The 17541-nt window shown below is 41.7% G+C and overlaps 1 protein-coding gene across 7 annotated transcripts in view; it reads right to left on the bottom strand.

Moving 5' to 3' along the window:
- LRRFIP2 (LRR binding FLII interacting protein 2) overlaps positions 1 to 11416 on the bottom strand; it is a 118491-nt gene extending 107075 nt beyond the window's left edge. For 6 of the 7 annotated variants that reach the window (XM_082664499.1, XM_082664503.1, XM_082664501.1 and 3 more), the window contains exon 1: positions 8510 to 8637. The gene's annotated coding sequence lies outside the window, so the exon portion shown is untranslated. Of the gene's footprint in view, positions 1 to 8509; positions 8638 to 11169 lie in introns of those variants that run through there. The other variant, XM_082664500.1, reaches the window with a different exon arrangement.
- Between the last annotated feature and the right edge of the window lie 6125 nt (positions 11417 to 17541).

Raw genomic sequence — 17541 nt, 5'->3', positions numbered from 1 at the left:
ATTATTAAAAACACGTCAGACACACAAGTTCTCAAAAATTTACCTCTTTTACACCCTTTGTTAATAAGTTACTAGAAGATACATCTCTAATAAAAGAGAAAATCAAAAGGGAGGAAATTTAGCATACAGGAAATAAATCCAACACAGAAAAGGCAAAGGGAATTGATACCCAGCAAGGGTGAGACATCCCAGGAAGAAAGCTACAGATTGAAGCAATGAGATTCAAGAGACATAGTAGAGGGCTGTCACCACCCAAATTCCCACAGCCTTTAAGACTTCTTAATATGAGCTGATCTGGCCCAGGTTTGTATCTGAATTTACTTTGTCTTGACCCCATGTTGATGAAGTTCCCGCTGTCCTACCCCCAGGTGCCTAGATTGGCTGAGGCCTTATTTCACACCACGGACACATTTTGCTTTTATCTATTCTTAACGGCTAGAGCAGGAACTGCTTAGAAATAGCACTGTACTTCCCCAACCATATTTCTTCTAGATATTTAGTACCTTGTAAAAACTTCACCTCTGCCAGGTGCCCTGATTGTGATGAGTCTTATGGTTTCCCAAGACTCATAAGCCAACTTTCCCAAGGACTTACAGAAAGGACTCAAGGAAGACTCTGTTCAGCTTATCTTCTCCTGTAAGCCTTCATTTAATAGTGGCAATATGGACCTTTCTGTTCATAGCTAGGTTTATACTTGCCATTCAGGTTTTCAAAACTGTCCAAAAAAAGATACTCCTTAGGGATACATACTATGGTAGAAACTGACCTATTGTTCACCAAGGTCACTTCCCTTTTCTGCCCACAGCTATGCTACATTTCACAACCTTCCTTGCATTAAGTACAGCCATTTGACTGAATTCTGGCCAATGGAATGTGGACAAAAGTGACGTATGTATTAGTTCAGGCCCATCAAACTTCCCATGGAATCTACCACTCTCCCTCTCTGCCCTCAAATCTGCCAGCCAGACGCAGACAGCTCAGTGAAACTGTGAAAGTCTTTGAGCCCCAGGGAATGGCAGAGTCACTAGATGAAAGGGGCTCGAGTTCCTGGGTGGCTCTGTGGAACCAACTACTCCTTTGCCAGTGCTTCCCAACTCACAGCAGAGATGTGAGTGAGAAATAAGCTTTAACATGTTAAACCACTGAAACTTGGGGGTTTGTTTGTTACAGTAGGTTAGCCTAACTTGACTAACAGACACAGAAAGGTGGTCAAACTATTCAGTTTCTCAAAATTAAACCATGTATTGATTAGGAATACATATTTGGAGGGAGGGATGGGACTGCAGGGCTAGGCAGGGAATGGTCCCAAAAGAGTGATTAACGTGTAAAATGGGATTATGACTACCTGGAGGGGGAAAAGGTGACATTTAAGGATATTTACAGGAAACTTCTAGGATACTGTAATGTTCAATTTCTTGGCCTAGGTAGTAAGACTGCAGCTGCTCATTTTATTATTCTTCCTGAAGCTGTATTTTTGCTTTCTATTTCTCTACAGGTATTTCACAAATAAACCACTAATTATTTTGCTCAAAATAAATTAGAAAGAGTAGTAGACACTTGAAAAATCTGTTGGAGCATTTGGGAAAAATAAGGTGAATAGAAAACTAAGCTAAAAAAAAAAGAAAAGGCCTTAACCCCCAGGGAAAAAAAGAAAGTTAAACAAGAAAGGAAACAATCATGATATAATTCTTGGCTTAACTAGTAAATAATACATATTTAGTTATAATGAAAACACAGATTTAAAATTCCAAAACTGGAATGTTGCAGGGAGAGGAAGTAGGAGGAAACAATGAAGAAATACCACAAAATAACAATAAAAAACAACAGTTTTCCACCATTTGAAGATATTTTAAGTGCACATATATGTTTTTTACACAAAATGGGTTTATAAAATATGTGCTATTTTGTAACCAGCTATGGCAGACAGACACTAAGGTGGCCACCCCACCATGACCCCCAACTCTTGCTGTTCACATCTTTGTGTAAACACCTCCCCAAGAATGTGGACAGAACTTATGACTTGCTTCTACCAACAGAATATGACAAAGGTTATGAGATGTCATTCCCATGATTATGTCACATTACATAAGACTGTCTAGCCTGCAGACTTGCTCTGGGCTCTCCCTGACGGTCTGATGAAGTGGTGAGACTGGGAAACACCAGAGGGTCAAGAACTTCAGGTTGCCCCTATAAGCTGAGAGCAGCTGGGATTTCCCTGGTGGCACAGTCGTTAAGAATCCGCCTGCCAATGCAGGGGACACGGGTTCGATCCCTGGTCTGGGAAGATGCCATGGAGCAACTAAGCCTGTGTGCCACAACTACTAAGCCTGCGTTCTAGAGCCCTCACGCCACAACTACTGAGCCTGCACGCCACAACTACTGAGCCCATGTGCTGCAACTACTGAAGCCCGTGCGCCTAGAGCCCATGCTTCGCAACAAGAGAAGCCACCGCAATGAGAAGCCTGAGCACCACAACAAAGAGTAGCCCCCACTCACCACAACTAGAGAAAGCCCACGCACAGCAATGAAGACCCAACGCAGTCCCCTCCCCAGAAAAAAAATAAATAAAAAAGCTGAGAAAAGCCTTTAGGAGCTTGAAGATAGCCTCTAGATGACGAAGTAACTTCTAGTAAGCAAGAAGCCTCAGTAATAAAACCACAAGAAAATTAATTCTGCCAAAAATCTAAGTGAGCTTAGAAGCAAATTTTCCCCCAGTTGAGTTTTCAGGTGAGAATTCAGCCCAGCCAACATCTGATTGCAGCCTCACCAGACCCTAAGCAGAGGACTCAGTTCAACCTCGCTCAGGCTCCTGCCCCAGAGAAACTGTAGGATAATAAATGTGTGTTGTTTTAAGTTGCTAAATTTGTGTACTTTGTTATACAACACAGAAAACAAATACAACTGCTTTTAAAACTGTGGATGAATGAATTCAGCAAAGTTGTAGGGATACAAAATCAACACAAAAAAAATCAGTTGCATTTCTATACACTAACAATGAACAAACCAAAAAGGAAATTAAGAAAACAATGCCATTTACAATAAGAAAAAAGAACAAAATAATAGGAATAAACCTAACCAAGAAGGCAAAAGATGTTCACTGAAAACTACAAAACATTGCTGAAAGAAATTAAAGGACTCATAAATAAATGGAAAGCCACCTCAGGTTCATGGATTGGAAAACTTAATATTGTTAAAATGTCAAATACCCAAAGAAATCTACAGATTCAATGCAATCTCTATCAAATCCCAATGACAGTTTTTGCAAAAATAGAAAAACCCATCCCAACATTAAAACTCCTGTGGAATCTAAAGGGACCCCGAATAGCCAAAACAATCTTGAAAAAGAAGAACAAAGTTGAAGGTATCACACTTCCTGATTTCAAAACTTACTAGAAAGCTACAGTAACCAAAACAGTGTGGTATTGGCATAAAGAGAGACATACAGACCAACAGAATATAATAGATAGCACTAAAATAAACCCGGCACATGTGGTCAAATGATTTTCAACAAGGGTGTCAAGATCAGTCAATGGGGAATGGACACTCTTTTCAAAAAATGGTGCTGGTAAAACTGGATATCCATATGAAGAAGAATAAAGTTGGACCCTTAGTGTATGCCATATACAAAAATTAATCCTTAGTAGGTCAAAGAAATAAATGTAAGAGCTTAAACTGTCCATACACAAAAAGCTTCCTGACATCGGATATAGCAATAATTTCTTAGATAGGACACCAAAAGCACAGTCAACAAGAGAAAAGTTAGATGAAGTGGATTTCAAAATTAAAACTTTTGTGCATCAAAGTACACTATCAAAAGAGTAAAAAAAAAATCAACCCATGGAATGGGAGAAAATATTTGCAAATCATATATCTGATAAGGGATTAATAACTGGAATATATAAAGAACCCCTAAAACTCAACAACAACAACAAAAACAACCCATTCAAAGATGGGCAAAGGACTTGAATAGATATTTCTCCAAAGAAGATATACAAATGGCCAAAAAGCATGTGAAAAGATGCTCAACATCACTAATCATTAGGGAAATGCAAGTCAAAACGCAATGAGATAGCACCTCATACCCATTAGAATGGCTATTATTTTTAAAAAGAAAGAAAGATAGAAAGAAAGAGAGAGAATAATTGTGTCAAGGATGCAGAGATATTACAACACTGTACACTGTAAAATGGCGCAGCTGCTGTGGAAAATGGTAAGGCAATTCTTCAAAAAATTAAACACAGAATTACTATATGATCCAGCAATTCCATTTATGGATATATACCCAAAAGAAATGAAAGGATGGACTCAAACAGATATACACTTGTGTTCGTAGCAGCATTATTCACAATAGTCAAAAGGTGGAAGCAACCCAAATGTCCATTAACAGGTGAATGGATAAACAAAATATGCTATATATGTATATCTATATGATGAAATATTATTCAGCCTCAAAAAGGAGTGAAATTTTCATACATGCTACAACATGGATGAAGCTTGAGGACATTATGCTAAGGGAAATAAACTAGTTTTTAAAAGACAAATACCACATGAGTCCACTTATATGAGGTACCTACAGTAGTCAAATTCATAGGGACAGAAGGTAGAATAGTGGTTACCAGAGGCTGGGGGGAATGAGGATTATTGTTTAATGAGCACAGAGTTTTCATTTGGGAGGATGAAAAATTTCTGGGGATGGATGTTGGTGATGGCTGCACAACAATGTGAATGTACTTAATGCCAATGAATTGTATACTTTAAAATGCTGAAAATGGTAAATTTTATGTTATGTGTATTTTACCACAACTAAAAAACCACTTTGGATAGAGAGCAAAAGATGAGTGTAGTAAGACAGGAGGACAGCGACCCTCTTATTTCCTTGACTATCTACTTAGACATAGTGATAACCATGATAGGGGAAAAACATCTAATCTAAACCTACAATGAATTTTCCCCCCCTATTTTTAGTCCTATAATCTATGCATCACTTAACTGGAATACTTCTCTTTTTTTTTTAATAGAAACAACATGTATGCTTACTAATTATATTGTAATTATACAATAAATACAATAATTATATTGTTTGTTATCATAAATGATTAAACCATTTAACAGAGAAATAAAAATTTTAACATCCTAATCCTCTGCACACAGCATACTCTACTTAAGGCAGAAATCAGACAGCCAAAAAACTGCTCCTAGCTGTTAAAATGTTTCTATTGAGGAAAGTGGGAGATGTAGAAAGAATAACAAAGTGATCAGAATAAGCAACTTAAAAGTTAAATTTGTTTCCTAAAGCAGTAAAGATATTTTGTATCAAAAGTAGTTAAAATTTTGGTGTTCATAATGAAAGAAAACTAAGATATAGAGGGTTCAAATTGAAAGCACTGGAAAAAGATGACTATGATTTTAAAGTAATAATCTACTTCTGAGAAAATAAAAACACTCTGATAAGCCGCTGCACTCCAAGGTTTTCCCAACCTCTTTTCCGCTCTCTCCCCTCTGCTCTGTTCTAATCCCACTCTTTTAGGAGGAGGAGGGGAAGGCCGAAACAGGGAACGGATATAACAAGATAAGAGGAATAAACCCAATAATAGGAATAGAGAAGAGAGAAAAATATTCCTATTATTTTTTCTCCTCACACTGAATACTAAATACATCATCATCATCAAATGCTAACAATCCAAATTTCTGAGGGCAAGAAAAACTCAATTTCCTGGAGTGCCAACCTAACCTAAGGCAAAAGAAAGGAAACTATCTGCGGGCTTTGCATCTATAAATGAAGTCTGTATGCCAAATTCTTCAAACAACCTCCACTCTAATCCAAGGCTGCGGATAAATACGGTGACATGAACCTTGATCAAAAGACTGGCACACTAAGCTCTTTAACTGCTTTCTAGCCTAAGAAGTGAGATCAGTTAAAGAACTTCAAACCCAAGTACTTTATTCACTTAGTACAGAAAGACCAAGGTTTTCATGAGAAAGCACCTGGTACAGAAAGGCAGCTATGCTGGGACACAGCATCTGGTAATAGCAAGAGTTTAAAGAGATAACTTCCTGATATTACACATGCTACTGTACAGTTCTATGGGAAGAAGAGAATGAGAATTTGGGAAGAAGCTGATTTCTCTGTATAAACTCAAAATAATCCTGTAAAACAGCCCATCATTCCCAGTGTCCTTTTGATCCCAGGGACAAGTGTGAACATCTCTGAATTGGACTACCATTTCAACTCGGGGCATGGCCTCCCTGTGTGGGTAACAGTAATATCTTTCCCCTGTTGTAAAACATTTGACTGATCCCCGCCAAACACTCTCAGAACCAGACATGACATCAATACTGGTACAATCCTGTGCTCCTCTTTGTGCACATTTTTCTAAAATGCTGGCCTCGTTAGTTCTCCTTAATCATGCTCATTCCCTAAAAAGGGAAGACCAAAAAAAACTGGATCCTAGGATACGCCTGCTAAGCACATTTTCACCCCAAAACTTAGCCTTAATCTTCTGAAGGCAAATGTCCTTTATAAGCTCCCTCTTCTGTTGTTGCCACTTTTCCTAAACCGCAGGCCTTCCTGACTTGCAGTGGGGCCAGGACAGATTGTGGTTATGTGGTGGGTTCTGTCAGACGAGCTTTGACAAGGCCTCAGAATAGATCCTGGGCACCAGCCAGGGAAACTGCCACTCACAAGTTCCAACTTCATCCTCATATGTTAGTCCCTCAGCACTTTTTTTTTCCACTAGTCTCTCTCATTTTAAAAGGGCAAAGATTCCTGAACCTCCTCCTGGTCATGAGTGAGCTGTATAACATTGAAATTAAAAATGTAAACCTCCCTTATTCTGTTCACAAACACTTTGAAGAATAAAGACTAAATCTGTACCTACCTTTTGCCTTGAGAAATTAATCCATCAATAGCACTTTGGTTTGCAAAAGGATTTTGGATCTCAAACCCCACAGAGGTTTATTTTATTAGGAATAGACTAGGCTATGGAAGATAAAGGAAGAGAGAAGGTAGGCCATTTATTTCCCATGTGACTAATAATATGGCAGCAGACTTCTGCAGGGCAAGAAATAAAACTATATACAATGTTTTTAATTGATATTGGTCATCAAATCCTAAAACAATCAAGCTACTACAAAAGGCACTCATTTAACTAGTATTACCAAATATAAATGAAGTAGTTCGTCTGTAATAGCACAGTCTTCAAGGTACAGTACTTTTATCTTTACCTGTATAAATAAAATTACCCAGCTGTCACTCTAAAATGTTGAAAATTACCTTATAAAATACATTTACAGTATATTTTTAAATTGTGAGGATAAAGAATACAAAGCAATTAAGCACTCTTTTCTCCTACAAGGTTAAGAAAAAGGTAACTTCTATTATAAAATAAATCCCAATATAAGCTTGAAATAAATTTTTAAAATTTCACAATTTAATTCCCAAACTTACATTCACACTTTCAGAAATAAATTCCATATACACACTTATGCACTAGAGCGAAGACTTACATACGAGTTGTTCCTTACAGCAGTGTTAGTGGAAAGCTAAAAACAACCTAAATGTCTGTCAATAGGGAATGTTAAAATAAATTATGGAAAATGAACAAGCTATGGTTCATCTACACTAGGCAGGACATCCATTCTTTTTAAAAATTAGATGGACATATGTGCTAATATACAATGATCTCTAAGACATATCAAAGGTAAGAATGAAAGGTATAGGACATTCCTCCTAAACATAGGTGATTATATATGCAAGAGAAAATTTGGAGAGAGATACACAGGAAACCATTAAGAGTGGTTGTTTGGATTATGTAGTCAGCGTAGGGGGTGGGGGAAGAAGGTTAGAAGTTTATTGTGGAAAGAAAACTTCCTTTTCACCATATAACATTTTCTTTTCAAATGTTTAGCAATTTTAAAAAGTCCCACAAACATCTACTGAACCCATGAAGTGAGCACTCCCCTTCATGGATGCCATTTCTTCCCTCTTCTTTTTTTTTAAAAAATAAATAAATTAATTAATTAATTTATGGCTTCATTGGGTTTGCACATGGGCTTATTTGCTCTGCAGCATGTGGGATCTTCCCGGACCAGGGATCAAACCCATGTCCCCTGCACTGGCAGGCAGATTCTTAACCACTGCACCACCAAGGAAGTCCCTTCCCTCTTCTTAACCACCTGTATTCTTATCTACTGCTCTCCCCACCACTAGACCAAAACAGAAGCATACATATGGAGCAAATCTCAGAGTTTCTACAAGAAACAGAATTCTCTCTCCATTCCCCAACCAAAATAAAGATATAATAGAATAAATGAAAAAGTATTAGCATATAATAAACCCAGTTTTTAGCCCAGTGTTTGATTCCTTTTAAGTGTGGCTTAATTTATTGTAGGCCAAAAAGTTTTTAAAGTGAAAGCACAATGTGCAACACACAAAAAATCATTTCTAATGGTATCCTATCTATTACCTTAAAGGAAAGAATGGAGAAAAAGCCAAAGTTATTTTACTCACAGGGTAAATTTTGCTCAATTCCTTCCTTCTGAAGTTTTAAAAGTTGAGTTTTGAATGATGGTCATAAAGTCTTTATTTGCAAACTGGATAAGGTGGTACAGTTTTCCTGTTAAAGGACCATCTCTCCGTTCAGATTCTCCAGAGAGAAAGCAACCACCTAAAAGGAAAAGGCTATGAAATGGTCTCTATGTAGGTGCAATGGAAAGTGCTTCTATGCTGAGGACAGAAGAACTGTATTTCCTCTAAAATGATCCTCATCGACATTCCCAACACGCTATAGGGAGTTTTTTAAAATATATATATTATCATCAATTCTGTTCCTCTTCCAACTAGGAGCAGGGTAAACAATTCACAAACAGCTTTGCAAGAAACTGCTCCCTCTCTCTCATTTCTAGTAAAGATCAGTTTTTGGTTTTGTTTTGAGAGAAAAAGACTCTACTTTGCCAAATATATTCCCCGTATCACTTTTTTCCTTCATTGTGGAGATGCTTAAATCCTGACCTAAGAAGGCTTCTCTTGCATATCTACCTATCAGGACTGTCAGTTCAGGCGGTTTCCACAAGGGATTTTCCAAAAGGGAATAGCTGTTCACTGGAAACTGAAACTCTTAAGTCACTATTAGCTGGACACAAATCAAAAGCAACATTAGGGAACGCTCTGAATATAAGAATGGATATCCAAGGAAATAAGATGCGGAAATTTAGTCAAAGAATTAAAGGAATTTAGTAAGCAAGACCAACAGGGTAAACTTACCATTACTTTACAACTGATAACTAACTAAAGTTCCTTATAAATCAAAATCAAGGTAAAATAAGCTGACTTCCAAAAAGAAGAAAAAGAAAAGAAGGCTAAGAGTATCAAGAACGCTGTGATTCAAAGTCATTTTGCTTAGCAACACGTTAAAAGCCAAAATGATCAAATTACATTTCTGCAATAAAAAGTTATTTCTAATTTAAAATGAATTCATTCCAATAATGAATCACCACTTCAGTACACACTTTCTTCTCCACCAGAACTTAAGTATGAGCTCAGTATAGTCTCATTGCACATCTTTAAGGGCAGATTCCCCCAAATGGGTAAGGCCTTTCACTCAAGACTCTTCTGTGTACCGCAGGTTCTTTCAGTGAAGTTTTTCCTGCCTTAAAGATGTAGCTCTCCTTTTCACCGATATTTATTTTGTTTCTAGACACTTACCTTCCTTTATTTATCTTCCCACATTTGGCAAAAAAAGAAAAGTGGGTAAAATCACAACAATCCACTTAGGAACTAACAAACTATTCTAAATCCAAAGCTTCTGCAAAAGTTCACTTTTTATTTCCTTACCATACTTCACGACAATAGATATGCAGCAACAAACCTAACAAAGCATCAATACAACACTTCCTATGAGCAAGGGCATCTAATTAAACAGGCAGTAACAAACCTCTAGCTTTCCTCTATTCCAAGTTTAATATGCATATCAATGATTCACAAAGCGAGTGACCTAACTTCCTAAATGAATCACACTTTCCGAAATTCTTATTCTACATGAGTATAATACTGGGTCATCATCTCTACATGTGTTAAACAGAGCATGATGTTTGTTAAACGGTTAATTCTGCAAGACCTTCAAACCACAGCAAACGCCAAGTCCCTGCCAACTAACCCTTACCTGCAACACTTTGCCTTTTCCAACAATTGCACCTCTTCATACAGAAGCATCCCCCAAATAAACATTTTACCTTGAAACAATGTTATTTTAAACACTAATTAAGAACTGATCCATCCACACCCTGCTCTCCATCTCTGTGGTTCCATTACTGTATCCACATTCTCTTCCCATTGTGATGCCATAAAAAAGTAACGGGCACTGTTATCCTTACATATTATCTTTTAATCAATGAACCTACGCTGCAGCTTTTCTTTTTAGGGCAGAAATGCTGAGTCATTAAGTGGAAACTCAAAGAAAATACGCTACAAAGAGTTACAGTTTAGGATGCAACATTTCCCTGGCCAGGTCTCCGCAGCCTTATATTTGTATCGCCCACGGTGGAAAAAGTAGAGCAAACACTTGCACTTTTCCGTCCCCTCGAAGAAAGAAAAAGACACGGGTTTCCTTAGGTCCTCCGGCTTCCTGCGGGATATCCACGAGCACGAGAAGCAGGCCTGGCTGGAGCTATATAGCTTAACAATCTGGGTGTGAATAACACCTCGCATTAGTCAAGCATTAACCCTGACACTCCTAACAAGCGCCTGTTATGCCCGCGCTTCAGCTCGGGTCAAGGAGGAAGAAAAAAAATCCCACAAAAGCGCTACGCCCTCCACCGGCCTGACACCCTTCCCCGGGGTGGCCGGACGGGTACAGAACCGACGGAGTGCCGCGTCCGGGGTGCAGGAGAAGGAGCCCCGAGCACTCGAAGCGGAGAGACAGCGGCCCGAGTTCATTTCTCCCACAATGGGAATAAGGCCGTCCCCGCTCGCGGACCGAGGCTGCGCGTTCGAGACCCGGCGTGAAGCCCGAGGACGCCGCAGGCAGGGGGCAACCTCGACCCCGGGGTCCGCCTGGGGGCCCGGCCCCAAGCAGGAGTCCGCGGCGGCGCGGACCTCGCCAGGCTGCAGAGGCCGGGAAGGTGGCCCCGCTCCTCGCTCCTCTCCAGGCCGGCGGGAGGAGCGGCCCTTACCTGTCTCCGGGCGCGGGCTATGGCTGCGACGCCGCCCGGGAAGGGCCGGAGCGCAGCTCGCCGGCCGGGAGCTCGCCGGGGCGAAGGGCGAGGGGCGCGGGGGACGGACTGAGTCCTGGGTCCCCGGCCAGGCGGGCCGGGCTGGATGCGGCGGCTCCCGGCGCGGCAGCCGGTCGGTCAGTCACGCCGATGTCCCTAGGCGCCGCGGCTGAGACAGCGGGAACCGGCCCCCAGGAGGAGCCGCAGCCCGAGCGGCGGGCGGCGGAGGCGGAGGAGGGGCGGGGCCACAGTGTCTACGACCCGCTCACCCGGAAGCAGTTGTGGTCGCGGTAGCGCGCGCTGCGGGACGGGCTTGTCCCCCAGCCACCGGCTGCGCACCGCCTGTGGGGAAGAGGTTTGGGACCGCGGGTAAGGTGGAGGCCCGGGTGGCCTCCCGAGGTGGCTCCTCCGGGCCCGCGAGGCCCACCCAACCCCTCCGACCCAGGACCGGGTCCGGGAATGTGAATTGATGCGCGTGCCCGTTCGAGGCAGCCCCGGCCCTGGTTACCTCCAAACTGTCCGGCCTAGTGGGCTTGGGTGAGTGGGCCCGGGTGGCAGTTCTAACGGTAGGAACGAAGGTGGGTGGGTGTGGTCGAAATGCTGAAAGCCTTATTTCCAAAATGAATGATTTTGAAATGATTTCCGTAGAAGAATGCTGGGGGCGAGGGGGGAAGATATAGAGTCCGTTAAATATCTGATGGACACGGACCTGTCCTTCATTCCGGAAGTATCTCTCGAGATCCACCAGGTTCAAGGCCCTGGAGAAAGACCGGGTACTGCGCTTTGGGAAGCTCATCTTCTAGTAGGGTAGACGGATTTAAGCAAACAAGGCAATGACAGATTGCGATGCGGCTCCGCAGGAAATACACAAAGGTGATGAGAGATTTTGTGGGCGAGACCTCTGGCAGGATGGGATGGTTGGAGAAGACCTCTAGAGGGAAGTGGTAGTTGAGCAACCTCCTGGGAAGAAGGCACGAAATACACTTCGACACCACTTTACATCCAGGGACTGTAGGTTGCAGAACCCCCTGAATAAGCCCACAATTCCATGTTAAGAACCTGGCTCTAATGCCTTCCAAGGGCTGTTTCTCTGCTGCCCACCCCTGCGATTTCAGAAGGGTTGCTCTCCCTTTAGAGTTCATGAGGGCTGGAGTATGGCACTGCGAGGGAGGCATGAATTAGGGAACTTTGGTGTCTAAGCAGTGAGACTTCAACAGGTGGCTTCACCACAGGAGAATTATCATACCATCAGCCTTGAAAGACAAAATCTCTAACCTCGCACTTTCTCTTTCCATGTCACTATTTTTCTCAGACCTGTGAGCAAACACTGAAACTATGGTTTTCACCTGGGATCAATAGGGGCTTAATATTCCCAAAAGATCATACTATGTTATGATCTGAATAAAAGGATTAATGACATATTTTTGCTAAATCAGTTAAAGATAAAATAAAAAGAGGACTTTCAAGAGAAAACCTATTCAGGTACCTGAATAATACCAATAAATCCAATAATGTTTATTAAATATTTAAGTTTATATAACTGCATAATTAATGGAAAGATTGGGTAATATTAGGATTAGATGCTCTTGCTTTTTAAAATTTTACTCCTTAGCCACTTGTTTTGGCTCATAGCAAACTAACAGAGAAAGAAAGGTTTTGCCATATCTTCTGGGAAAACTGGGAGGAAGCTCACACTTATTGACTACCTACTATTTGCACAGCATTGTACTAAGCTATTAAATATATTATCCCTTTCAGTACTAGGACCAGCCTTGAGATATGGAGATTATTATACCCATTTTAGTAACAAAGACACTGAGATTCAGAGCAATTATGACTTGCCTAAGGTAACAAAACTAGTAGCTGAGAGTCAGAATTTGAAACTCCAGTCTTTCTGGTCCTAATTCCCCTTTTACTTTATGCTATATTGCTGTACTTTAATATTTAAAAAGGAAATATAAATGAAGTGTACGGCCAAGCAAATTTCTATATTGCTCTTATAATTTTATTATAAGAGTATACTTTAAGGTAGAGTGGTATGAGGCAATTTTGGAGCTTCTCTGTATTTTTACTTCTCCCACTATAGGATATTTGCCATCTGTTGCCAAAAAAACTATTCCACTTGTTTTAAAGTTCACAATGGGGACTTCCCTGGTGGTCCAGTGGCTAAGACTCCGCACTCCCAATGCAGGGGACCTGGGTTCGATCCCTGGTCAGGGAACTAGATCCCATATGCAGCAACTAAAGATCCTGCATGCCGCAACTAAGACCTGGCGCATCCAAATAAATAAATATTAAAAAGAAGTTCAGGGCTTCCCTGGTGGCGCAGTGGTTGAGAGTCCGCCTGCCGATGCAGGGGACACGGGTTCGTGCCCCGGTCCGGGAGGACCCCAAATGCCACGGAGCGGCTGGGCCCGTGAGCCATGGCCACTGAGCCTGCGCGTCCGGAGCCTGTGCTCCACAACGGGAGAGGCCACAACAGTGAGAGGCCCGCGTACCGAAAACAAAACAAAACAAAAGTTCATGATGGCATGTGTCTTTTAAAGGCTCCCAAGAATGTTATAAAGTATGACACTAACATTTTGTCATTGCAAGGGGATCCTGACAATGCATCACTCTGAACTGTTTCACAACAGTCTTTCCCTGCACATTCTTTCTGCCAAAAATATGGGTTCCCAAATCTTTATGGAATAATTCTGACATGTGAATGCCCCCAGGTCTGTGTGGGCTGTCCGCTCTAGGGACATATTAATAGATGAAGGAAAATTTTGAAAGTGTTTATATGGTTTTGAGCAATGAGGTGGTAGGATCTGTACATTTTTGTTCATTTCATATCAGATCCTTCACATTTTTCTTTGATGATGTCAAGAAATACAAATTTTCCTTTCTCAAGAGCAAACACTCATTTTTGTGGCTTTCACAAAATTGACTTTTGCAAACACAACACTATGTTTCACTCTACACACATCTCTGGAAAACATTAGTTCAAACATTAAAAATAGGATGCTACTTTTCAGAGCCCAGTATTTTTATTAGTAAAGTGTATATGTAGCATACTTTGAAAGAATTTTTAAAATTTTGGTTAACTCCTTACAAACCTATGGAAACCTAGCAAAGCAACAGTCTGTGACTGCTGACTATGTATATTTGCTTTAAGCTCTCTTTCCAAACATTATTTCTTATCTAGATTTCCTATTTTTTTCTTGCTTTCCTATTTTTGGGGGTGGGGAGGGGAATAACTATAGATTCACAAGAAGTTACAAAAATAGTACAGACAAGTCCTGTGTACTCTTTACCCAGTTTCCCCCATTGGCAGCATCTTACATAACCTATAATACATTATTAAAACTAAGAAACTGACATCTTGCTATCGTTAGACTTTTAGTTTCTTTTTGTGTTTCATCATATCAGAAAATTACCACTTTGCAACAATTCATTTCTGTTATATCTGGCGCTTCTCCCTTTCCTTAATTAGCAGACGACAATATCAATAAGCTTGCCACAATACTCGTCTGGAATTACAAGTTTACTAAAAAATTCTGTGGGTCAACACACTTAAAAGTGATTTATTTGTAAGATTTTTGTTTTTTCTGCTTATATTGTTCCATGTCTTCCTGCCCTAATAAACCTATAAATGTATACAACCTGCGTATGTGTGTGTTTTAATACATTCTCTGACCACTGAAATGTTTTCAAAGAGATTGCTATTAAAGTAAAAGAATGCAGGGCTTCCCTGGTGGCGCAGTGGTTGAGAGTCCGCCTGCCGATGCAGGGACATGGGTTCGTGCCCCGGTCCAGGAAGATCCCACATGCCGTGGAGCGGCTGGGCCCGTGAGCCCTGGCCGCTGAGCCTGCGCGTCCGGAGTCTGTGCTCCGCAACGGGAGGGGCCACAGTGGTGAGGGGCCCGCGCGTACCGCAAAAACAAACAAACAAAGAATGCAAAAGTCCTCATTTGACTGGGAAAAGAAAGAAAAAAGTTTGTAAACATCTAACTATCCGAATGAGAATGCTGTGGTCTGTTGGTTTGGAAGCCAGATCTCACTTATGGCTAATTCTAGCTCCATATGGATTCTCCTAGCCAGAGCAGCTCATCCTTTACTCCACCAGAGAGCAAACGAAGGAAAGAGAAGTGTAAGTTACTTTCTTCAGACTTAGTGATGAGGAAAGTTTGATGAGAAGGGAGAATTTGGAAATTCGTGTAGGTATCAGTTATGTATAAATGCCTAATCACAGATAATCAAGTGATGGCTCTTCTGCATTGTATATACATTGTAAATGAGTAATCAAACATTCTTCATATTACAGCTCATTTAGCAAACTTACTCATCTACTGTATACCAGGCCCCCAGTTAGGCACTAGTAACACAGGAACACAACAGGATCTTTTTTTTTTTTTTTTTTTTTTTTTTGGCGGCACGCGGGCCTCTCACTGTTGTGGCCTTTCCCGTTGCGGAGCACGGGCTCCGGACGTGCAGGCTCATCGGCCATGGCTCACGGGCCCAGCCGCTCCGTGGCATGTGGGATCTTCCCGGACCGGGGCACGAACCTGTGTCCCCTGCATCGGCAGGCAGACTCTCAACCACTGTGCCACCAGGGAAGCCCAACAGGATTTTTTTTTTTTTTCTGTACGCAGGCCTCTCACCGCTGCGGCCCCTCCCGCCGCGGAGCACAGGCTCCGGACGCGCAGGCCCAGCAGCCACGGTCCACGGGCCCAGCCACCCCGCGACATGCGGGACCCCCCCCCCCGGGCCGGGGCACGAACCCGCGTCCCCTGCATCGGCAGGCAGACCCCCAACCACTGCGCCACCAGGGAAGCCCAACAGGATCTATTTTTTAAGTATTAAGCTCTTACTATGTGTCAAGATACTTCCTAGATGCTAGGGATTCAAGGAGAAGTTAAAAAGCTGTGTTTCCTTCTCTCAGGAAACTTACTGTCTGGTAAGGGAGATAAACGATCACACAAAATTAACTTTATAATCCTAATAGGTATTACTAAGGGTAGGTATGTGGTGCATGAGGGTGAGGTAGGAGAGACAGGCCCCAGTCTGAGCAGCTGTAACTGGTCTCCTGCTGATGCTTTGAGATGGGAAACCAGCAGGAGCATTGGGCCCTGACTGGGTGCATTCTTGTGGATTTCCCGGCCCAGCACATGTGCAGAAGAGGCCCTCAGTCTAGGGGAAGGACAAAAGGAGGGAGAAGATGCCAGCTGGAGTCCATCTTGGCTGAGAGATGCGTGCGCACACCAGGACAAGCTATGGAGATGACTGGCCAGAGACAAGCTGGAAAACTGCCCCTAATAAGCAATCTAAGCTGCCCCTACTGGGGGCAACTCACTCTGAGCTCACTGTGTGTTCCACACATATTTCTTTTTTCACACATACTTTGTTCCTTCCACACGTACTTTGTTTCTAATAAATGCTTTTATCTTTTACACAATCTTGGTCTCTTGGCTGAATTATTTCTTCAAAGAAAACACAAAGGTCCTTCTTCCAGCTTTTGACCACAGGAATCAAGGGCATCAAAGTGGAACTCAACCTAATCAGAAGTATCAGAAATGACTTCTCCTAGCAAGAGATGCTCTGAGCCAAGATTTAAAACTGCTTCAGAGTGAACTCAGTGCAGAAGTTAGGGAAGAGAAAGGAAGAACATAAAGACCTCAGGATGGGACAAGCAGTCTCAGGGTCTATAAAGAAATGAGGGAGATAATGTGAGATGAGTCTAGAGAACCAAAGGCCCACCATGCAGGGCCTTACAGGCTTCCTAAGGATTCTTATCTTTGTTTTGAAAGCAATGCAAATGAATTGAAGAGGTTTTAGTAGGAATGACATGATCAGACTTTGTGGTTTTAAATGATCACTCTAGCTTCAGTGTAAAGAATTCATTCTTTAAATAAATGTGACCTGGGTGCGCACTATAGGCCAAGCACTGGTCTGCACACTGAGTACACAGTGGTGGACAAAATGCACAGACTCCCTGTCTTTGAGGATCTTACAGACAATACATAAATGGTACATAAGATGGTGGGAAGTGCTATCAAGAGTATTGGAACCCAGGTAAGAATAAGAGAGTGGGGTGCTGTTGCTATTTTATTAGCTTGAACTATATGAAAGTACTGATCTTTTTATATCTTTTTTCTTTTTAACCTCAGGATGATATTAAGTTTATGTGGTACAGCCTGGTAGGATGACATTAGTGTTATACTGTTCAACCTAATATTTGGTAGAGTCAGAGAAGACCTAATGAGGTGATGCAAAGAAAGAGGCAAGCTGTGCAAATTTGTGGTGGGGAGAGCATCCCAAGCTAAGGGAAAGCAAGCGCAAAGGCCCTAAAGC

Source organism: Grampus griseus (assembly GCF_964374135.1).
Source record: "Grampus griseus genome assembly, chromosome: 10".
In the NCBI taxonomy this organism is placed as follows: domain Eukaryota; kingdom Metazoa; phylum Chordata; class Mammalia; order Artiodactyla; family Delphinidae; genus Grampus; species Grampus griseus.
Note: the sequence above shows the minus strand (reverse complement) of the source record. Positions and strands in the feature narration are given on the sequence as shown.